Below are 10,452 nucleotides of genomic sequence, written 5' to 3' on the forward strand. Positions count from 1 at the left end.
CCAAATTATTGAAGAATCAACAAAATTAGTTGTGGGACATCTAATGGGATCTTCTTCTTTAAATGTTTATTTGGTTAAACATAAATTTTGCTAGTACCACTTCGTCAATATTAGAAACCAGTGGTGGTTTTCATCATGGTATGCGATACATAAGAATGATTAGAATATGACGACTAGCAACAATGAAGTCGAGAGATAGAGTCATTGTGTACTAAATCTAGTTTTTCGGGTTTGGAGTTGTACTTAATTGTGACTATTAAGTACATAAACTCTAAATAATAATACAAACTTGTTAAGATACAAAAGAGGTTTCACTTTTGTGACCCTATACACCACGATTTGATGTATGGCTAGCCCATTATCAAGGTGATAATATTCTAAACCAAACTAGAATGATATATCATGAAGATGATGCAAGACTCAAATTGGTAACCCAAGATCAAACCTTAAATATTGGAATGATGAACGCAAAGAGTTATCGAGTACTCTTGAAACCATTAGATTGTTAATGGTATATGCGTATCTTGTATTCAAAGCAAGATGTCTCGTGCCTTTTGGTTGAAAAGGAGATCGAGGTTGTAAATCATTGATCCAAAATAGGTTGATCATTTTCTTTTACCAACGATTTAGGTTGACGCTAATGTGTTCACTTAATAAGGTAAATAGAGAAATCTTTGAAGAATTTCAAAGAGTTCAAGGAATCACGATTTAAGTCGTGATGGGATTATCAAAGTGAAGACTTTGATATAAGCCAAAGGAAATGTGATATAGTATCACAAGTTAATCTCTCTTAGCACACATTATGGAATAATGTGTGGTTGGATAAGAAATCAAATGCTATTCGATATGGTTGAACTTCAATCAAGTTACTTTGAGTTACTTGATCCTTTTGGGGATATTATCATTTTTGTCTAAATTATTTTTCCACTAAATCGAATCATATGAGATATGAAATGGTAAGGGTACCATGTTTGTAAGTTTTCACAAGAAACAAATGCTCATTTTTCCCTTTCAATTATCACGAGTACACCGGGTTTGTGGCTCGTGAAGCTGTCTTTCTAAAATACAAGTTTATTTCTAGAAGACAGAGTGGGAGAAATTATTCAAGAGCCACAAAGAATGCCACAAAGAATTTTATGTCGCAAGAAACTGGTCTTTCTTGGCTACATGAGACGTTTTGTGTAAAACATTATACATTGTTTCTTCAATACCTAGGAGGTTAAATTCGTCACTTGTTAAAAATGATGAATTCATGCTACTTTTAAGAAAGTAAAGAGCTTATAACTTACAAAAGAAATTGTTTGATTCAAGTTGATTACTTCTAGAAAGTAATGAACATATGACTTACATAAGAGTGTTTAAGTCACAACTCAATACAAGGCTTAGAGCCATGAGAATCCGAAATAAAAGGCTTGATTAGTTACAAAGGGTTTTGCACTAATAAAGAGATATTTCAAAGCAAGATTGGTTGCAAAGGGTTTTGCACTAATTGAAATGCTTAAGTCTATTTGGATCTTTTTAGGGATTGTGTTTCATTATGAAGTTATGAAATACGTAGCAAGTGAATCTAAAACCCACTTCTTCAAAAGAAGGAATGTATTCAATACATGTCATGAGTTTTGTAGATTCTTGCAATCCTAAGATAATGTGAAACTTAAGAGAGGGTCTTAAGTAGGACATCCATGAGTTGGAATCAACATTTTGATCATGTGATAAAACATTTCTCGATAAGTCGAGAAGTTATGTTTACACATGGAGTTTAGTGGGAGTTACGGAAGTTTTAATTAGTCCGATATGTGGATGACATATTGATCATCGAGAATGATTTAAGACTTTTGGAGTATTATAATACGTCTTGAATATCCGGTTTTATGAAGATAAATCCACATGATATTAGTGTCAATAAGAAGTCTTACGTTGATAAGATTCATGACTAGTTCAATTATATTGAACATATTTGATTGATTCCATTTGCTTCCGCTGCCGAATCAATTAAAAGGAAATGATGTATAACACTTCATATGCTTTGAGTATGATGAATTGTTTTCAAAATCGAATTTAAGTAATCTTTGCCCAGTAAGCAATAAAGATTACCCTTAAGTGCTTACAGAAGCATTAAGGCTGTAAAGCAAAGTGTTTATGATGCAATTTTGTGTAAGGGTGTTACACAAGTGACAATTGACAATTGAGATTGCGCATGGTTTCCGACAAAACCATAATCAAAACACATCATGATGGTTAAGATACCATTGTGGCAATGTTAATTAAGAAGTAGATTTTCTAGAATCGTTCTAGGCAATAAAGAACAATGAGAAATGTTTACAATGGAAATTGAGTACACTTGCAATCATGAGATGTGCAAGAGGATGAGTCCCGCACACTGTGAAAACAGTGGGAGCTATTCTTAGGCTAAGAGGGCCTATGTCTTGATTGGATCTCGACACGTACTCAGAAAGTTTTGTAATGCAAATGTATACATTACAAAGGAAAACGAGTATGTAGTAAGGTTGAGTAAGGTACAAGAAGTTGATAAAACCTACTAACCAAAGCCTTCTCATAGGCTTAACATGATGAGTCATGTCATTTCAATTAAATTGAGATGAATAACTACATAAAAGATCAAATTAGATTATAGAATATGAAGTAGTAATCAAGCATTGACTATTCATATGTGATAATCGCATTTGTCGTTCGAGTTTTACTTTAAAACTCTTTTATTATACTTTGTTACATCCAAACGGGTTGTAAAGACAATTGAACACCGTTAAAGTGAACACGGATTAGCATTGTATTCGCCCATAGTCACTTATATGAGGTGACGTCTCGAAGTGACTAGAGTGTGATGCGATTGATGGCAAGTTCAAGTGCCATAGAGTCATGTGAGATGACTAGTCGATCACATAGGCAGACTGTTAGGAACACTTTGTCGGGCAGTGACCGCTTATAGAGTTCTGGCAAATTTATAAAGCCTGGTCGTGGCGAGAGCTACTATAGTATTCTAATGAGTCGATTCTTTTGACTAAAGACTGTTCACCTAAGATGGCACAGTTTCAGATTAACTTTGATTTGTGTTACTACGACCTTCGTAAATGGGGTCAAATGGGCATATTTTGGGTTATGATGGTGTGGCTAGTCGAAGGGAATAAGTGCGATAGGAATTGTCCACCCCCTTGTCGGGGTTAAAACAATATCTCAGGGCCACTCGAGGAGTAATGAATCGGAAATACGTGGCCACGCTCGGAAGGTATCCATGGTGGATAAATTCCGGTCAATCAGTTATTCTCCAGATCGAGGAAACCACTCTCGATATGATCACTTGAAAGTACGACCCGAAAGACACCTTGCATTGAGTGGGAGATAGTAATAGGACAAGAGAATTGGTGACGCACACTTGTCGAGGACAAGTGGGAGATTGTTGGGAAATGTGTCCTCAACAATAGTGCGATCACATGATTTAAATATCATTATTAAATCTCATTTCAAGAATACGGAAGGGATGATACATTACATATATATATAGTCAACTGGTCCACACATATCGGTAATGATTGGTTGGCTAGAGTTTGACATTTCGTCGTGCGACGGTGGTGATCGATTGATCCCTTGAGGTCACACCTAAAGGACGATTCCCTTAATTAAAAAGGTTAATTAGTTGTATACCGTCTGATTAATTAATTCCTTAAAATTGAACAATTCGATTTGTGAGAGAGAATATTGATATCTTATTGTAATGGGATTAAATAAGATTTATTTTAGTAATAAAATGCTTTATTACTAAAATTGTTTATTGTTTGAGAAACAATAAAGATAAGAATGAATGGTTGATTATAATTACAAGACATTGTGAATTATAATTATATGACCCATTTTATTTACGTGATCAAGTATCACTAATCAATTTGTTGAATATAATTTAATTAATTTATAAAATGATATTTATGTGATAAATATGCATTTAATTAATTAGTAACATGTATCATACTACATGTGACATTTTGTGTGACAATTGACAAATTGACAAAATAAAATGGTAGTCCATTTTAAGACATGGACCGAAAATGGAGGGTGTGTTAGTGGGTTTTGGTTGTTTTATTTTATTTGATAAAATAAACATAATGATGCCTACCTACAACTAGTCTTACACATCTTACACACCTACTATTTTGAGAAGAGTAAAAGGAAAAGAAATGATGCCAATTTAGGCTCTTCCAACCGTGACACTCCCTCTCCATTATGGGTTGTTGGTTATTTTATTTTCCTCACACACACATTCATATGATGATAATTCATTCTTACAAAACATGCAAAAAGGTTCATGCTTTTCTCTCTTCTCTCTCTTTAATCTTCATCAAAAAGATGAGATTTTAATCCAAATTTGTTCAAAAGATTACTAAAATTATCAAAGTAATATATGAGTATTAGTAATCAAATTTAAGGTAAACCACAATATAAACATCTAGTACATGTTAGTTTGTGGGATTAAGGGATTGTCTTGGGTGCTACTAATTGGAGAATCTCTACTTTGGGATTTTTGTATGTTCATCCATTATTGGAAAGCTCAAGAACAAGAGAGAAAGGTGATCTCTCTTGTGCCCATAAACCGAAAATCCATATGTAAGAATAATGCTTCTTCCTTATTTTGTTTTAAAGTTTGCATGCATAAGATCCATATTTAATTTTATGACAAATTAATTTATAACATATGTGAGTATGTTTATGTATAAAGATCTACATTTCCTTAAGATTTGTAGCTGATGCGTTGGTCCCGTTCTATTGTTCACCCTTAGTTGCATTCATATTTGCTTGGGGACAAGCAAAGGTTTGGTTTGGGGAGATTTGATGCGTGTCTTTTATATAAGGTTTTCACCTCATTTTTACACGCATTCTTGTGTTTTTTATGTAGCATCTGGCTACAAATACCCCCGAATATTCTACTTTGGTCCGTTTATTGTAATTTGCAGGAATTGACCGAGGAGGAGCTAAATCGAGCCTTAATTGTCCTAATTGTATGCATTCATGGGAAATGAGGAGTCGGAGCTTAGGAATCTTACACTTGGAGGACGTATGAGCTGAGTTAAGGAAGAAATTCAAGTCCTGATGCGCCTATATAGCTCGATCGAGTGCTTTAGTGCTCGATCGAATGCTTTACACACTCAAGGTTGGTCGATCGACCAGCTTAAGGAGTCGATCGAGGATGTTCTGCAAGCAGTGCTCGATCGAGGGATTTTGCTAGCTCGATCGAGTAACTTGGAGTTCGATCGAGTAATCTCTCTGCTCGATCGAGAGGATTTCGTGTGTTTTTGGTTTATTTCCGCCTAATCCTCTATGGGCTTTGGTAATCAGTCCATAGATTAGGTTTAAGACAATTTTTCAATATAAGACTGAGGAGACACTACGTTGCTGTCATCTCCTTTACGACGTACATTTCATTTGTTACTTTTGTCACTGTTCTTGGGATTCTATTCTCTACCTTGCTACTCGAATTCGGTATTATCAATTTAATTTACTTCTTTATCGTATTTATTGTTTTTAATTCCTTCTCTCTCTTTACCTTTTAATCGTTCAATCAATTAGATTATTCATCATGTTTAGTTTTAATTGTTTGGTTATTGTTATTGTTAATCTGACAATTATGAGTAGCTAATTTCCTATGCTGAGACTATAGGGGACCCATGATTTAAAGGGAGAGTAATCGAATTACTAGATCAATGCCGGTACCGTCTTTGTTGTTTAAATGCTACAAATAACTGTAATTGCCTAATTGAGTCGACGCAATTAGACCCTTATTCTTGGTGGACCTTGACCTGGACCGAAAGGTTGGAAGAGGCAGACTAGTAGCGAACAATAGAGTATTGCAGCGAGGGCGAAAGTTAAACTGTTTACACTTTAGGGTGAATTAAGGACCGAAAGGTGACGTTCGCTACCCTTTAGACCGCATCTTTGCGTTGACTGGGACCTAGATTACTCGACCAGATGATTATGGCGAACCGCTTGTCTCAGCTATTCTCTTTTATCTGTTAACTCCTCCTTTTATTTCTCTTTCCCTTACTCTGTTAGTTTAGAAATCACAATTTATAAACCCCCAAAATTGGTTACTTAGACGAGCCTAGTTTTAGCAGTCAATTTCCTACCTCTCTGTGGATTCGACCTGACTTCCCTAGCTATATTAGTTAGTTGGCCAATTGGTTATTTTTGACAGGTACGCGACAGACGTGTCAAGTATGACCCCGAACCTCTTTGGGAGGCAATCTCCGGGAAGAAATTTGAGGATTTTCATGCGAGTCGTGCTCTTTTGGTCCACCATCCGGGCATAAGAGTATGGCACAAGGTCGTGGGTAACACCATAATTGCTAGGAAAGATACCAACCATTTCACAAGACTTGATTTTATTCTCCTTGAATCGGCTTTGAATATCGGAAGAGTACACACCAAGCCTTACAATTCTTTGAGGCTCTTGGTAGATAGATGGCTCAACATTGATTGTGGGAAGAAGGGCACGACAGTTATTGTCAATGGCGGCCTAGTCACTATCCTAGCCAAGCACTTTGATCCTAACTTTAATAAGGATAACAAGTACAAAGCAAAGGAGGGTGGTCATCTTGTTGATATGCATACTATGATTCACAAGTTCAAGTGGGTTGCCCATAACCCCCTTGACACTAAGTATGGATGGCTCACTAGTGAAGCTAGATCGTTCACCTTGCCTTCGAAGATTTGTCGTCTAAGCGTCCACCGGACCAATTATCTACTTCCCCTTTCCAAAGAGGCCGAGTATATCATTCAACAACAAAAGGGTGATCTTGAAATGCCCTCCTCTTCCATTGTCATACCACCTTACCCCTTTAAGTATGAAGAGTTCAAGCCGGAAGGAGTTCAAGTTGGGAAAGACTATGTGACTCTTCTCATGCAAGCAATGCACAAGCAAGCCTATGAAGATCGGAAAAATGCCTACTTGGCTCAATATCCACCCCTCCTACTTTTAGCTAGGCAAGGACTACTTGATCCATCTTGTCCTTTGCCTAGTTGGGCGGATAGAGAAGTCCTATTTCCGGGTGCATCTAGGGTCGTTTTGGGTGACAATGAGGTTGTTGGAAATGATGAAGAAGTTGATGATAATATTGAGGAAGAAGCAAGTGAAGAAGAAAAGGATGGTGAAGATGATGATGAGGAAGATGAGGAAGAAAGTGAAGAAGCAAATGACAAGGAAAGTGGCAATGTGACCACTTCTCATGAGGGAAGTGATGATGATAGCATGATGGAAGATTAGCAAGCCTTGGAGACTCCTACCCTCTCATGGTTTGTCTATTTCTCTCTTTGTATTTTACCTAATTTTGATCATTGTTGGAGTAGTCCTAGCCCCATTAGGGGACTCACACCTCGGTACCATTGAGGTGTTCTCATTCTATTGTTCCCATTTTCAAAATCCAAAATGACAAATTAGTTTCATGCATAGCATAGTGTGTGCATGAACTACACCCATCCTTGGACATTAGCAATAGTGTCTCACTCAGTTTGGGGAAGTTAATGCATACACAACGGGAGGTAATCTAAATTATCCTCTCCGTCATAACAAAAACCATGCATCATGTAGTATAGCTTAGTGTAGATTGCATTTAGTATAGAAATCATGCATCATCTTTGCATAATTTCCATCATTTTGGCCATTGAGGACAATGCCCATATTAGTGTGGGGATGTGAATTCTAACATTTAACTTTTACTCAAAAAATCCAAAAAAATTGAAAAATTTCAAAAATCATAAAAATTTGAAAATTGAAAACCCAAAAACATGTCTATTTCCTTTTAAAGTCTTGTATATATTGTCTTGTATATATTGTGTTTGTTCTATCCTTGTTCACATTAATTGACTACGCCACATCTGAGACATGAGGATATTGAAGACCGCATGGTATGATCTTTCCAATCTCCTTTTTCCTCTTTATGTTAATGACTATGTGGCTTTATTTTGATTGATGCGGTATAACAATGTGAATTTAGGACTTGCATTTAGTTTATATGTCATATTAGTTGATAGAATTATTTGCATTAGGATGTTTATATTAGTTGCATCATGGCATGTAGTTGCATGTTAGAAATGTTTTGAAAAATGCCTATTTAGGACCTTTGACAAGAGCAACTAAGCCATTACAAATACTTGTTCAACTTAAGACTTTGCCTACTAGAATGGTTGTAAAACACCCTAGATAGTGTCATACTAGTGTCTTTTGACCCATGACCCAAGGCCTAGTCAAGGGTTTGCATGTGAGTCACCTATCCAACCCCGTGATGCGATGTAGACTTGGCTAACTTGTCTAGGTGACCTTGTTTGACCTTGTGGTAAGGCAACCCAAAAATATTTTCTATCAATAAGCTTGAAGTGCTCATTTCAAAGAAATTTTGTCATGTGGAAGTAATGTAATGCCAAGGAAACCTCAAATGTTATGAATTGTTGAAAGTTGAGAAAGTTAAGTTGTTTTGATGGAGGCGTACCACTTCGATGTGCTTTGGTGCGGGATCCATTGAATTGGGCACCCATACGGTTGTGAATTCGGCCGCCCAGAGACAGAGTGACTATCACCCCGAAAAGCTATTGTCTAGAGGTTAACCGGTTGCCTAATAAGCGATTGGCGAAAGCAAAGGACACTAGCCCGGAAGGGACAACCCCCATCTTAAATTTTTGAAATGTGAAAGTGAAATGAGGACAATTTTGAATACTAGTCATATCCACCCGTTGTGAATAAAGATTTGAGCATTTCATTCCCAAAAAGCCTTTTGTCAAGCCACTTGGTCGAGTTTGGGACGATCCATGACCTTTACTTTTGTAGAGAATTCGAGACTTGTCATGTCATATGCTACTAGCATCATAGGGATCATCATTCCACCACCATCCGATCGCTCTTGACGAAAGCATTTGGAAATTGAGGACGAAAGTAGTCTAGTTTAACACCATTTGGAGGTGATTTAGTGCCATCCTCTTAGACTTAGTAATTTGTTGAACTAGTATTTGTGAAGGATTACATGCTCTTAAATTTGTTCCTCTTTAGTGCCCCCGCCACTTGATGAGGGAGTGGCTATTCTTTTTGTAGATGCATCCATTATGTGTTTTTGTGTGCTTAAAGTTTGGATGTGTCGCCATTTTGGCAAGACCCACCTTGCCTTGCAAGAAGGCATCCTACCTCATGGTTGTCTTGTTGTGAGTTGAAGGGGCGCAGTGAGACCCGCTAATTGTCTCATATCGGCTATATTATTAGGATAGGTTAGTATTGGTCCTAGTCTTTGTCACCTCTTTACTCGGGACGAGCAAAGGTTCGGTTTGGGGATATTTGATGTGACCATAATTGGCGCATATTTAGCCCCGAATTAGCCTTGTTCCCATGCTTTTTAGTGCCTATTTGGGTCATTTCTTATCTTTAGTTCTTTGTTTTGCATATTCTTTGAGATTTTGATCCCTTGGTAGGAAAGGAGTAAGAATCTTGCATTTTCATGGCAAAACGAGACTAAATTGATCGAATTCAATGACCAAGCATCAAGGAGAGACAAGATTAGAAGGCCTTTGTACATATTATAGTAGAAGAGCAAAGTTGAGAAAGGATCCTTGAGTCCCCAAGGAAATCCTCAAGGAATTTATGAAGAAAAGGGAAGAAAAGAAGAATATTTGTTCTTTGATCGACAATCCGAGCGGATCGTCACCAATCCGTCCGTCCCCAAAGAAGACAATCCGAGCGGCTTTGCCTTAATCCGCTCGGATTCCCCCTCCACAATCCGTCCGGATTCCCCTGAATCCGCTCGGATTCCAACGCCAGAATCCGCCCGTCCCGACCCTATTCCGCCCGGATTCCAGCACAGCACGGATTGTCTTCTCCAAGCTACGAAGAAAGAAGCCCTTCTCTCGAAAAATACCGGGTCCTCCTTGCTCAACTTAAAAAGTGTAATTACTAGTTTAGCCCTTAGTTAACCCTAATACATCCTCCCTAATTTCCACTATAAATACCCCATTAGTCTAATTAGAGGAGCATGTTCTTCTTATCAATAATTAGTGTAGTTAATATCAATCAAATCTCTCTTTAATATTGTAATCAAGTATTAATCAAGTTTTAATCCAAGTTTTAGTTCTTTAATCTCTCTTTTGTTCATCCTTTATTTTGGGTAATTGAAGATTATTTGGGTTATTGTTGGGAGATTGACAACCTTCCAATCAAGCATTCAAGTACTTCTTTTATCTTTGCTTTATTATTGGAATCATTAGTAGGTATAATCTCTTAATCCCTTTGAATTATTGTTAATTACTTTCATTTATTCATCATGTTTCATATTGTTGGTATGATTGACAACCTTGCTAGCATGATCAACATGATAATGAGTGAGTAGTCTCTTAGCTAGGGTTAATGGGTGATTAGGGGAAACCAACATGGGGAATGATTCATGCTTAAATTAATATGCTTTCATGTTTTAT

The sequence above is a fragment of the Silene latifolia genome, chromosome 11 (genome assembly GCF_048544455.1).
Source record: "Silene latifolia isolate original U9 population chromosome 11, ASM4854445v1, whole genome shotgun sequence".
In the NCBI taxonomy this organism is placed as follows: domain Eukaryota; kingdom Viridiplantae; phylum Streptophyta; class Magnoliopsida; order Caryophyllales; family Caryophyllaceae; genus Silene; species Silene latifolia.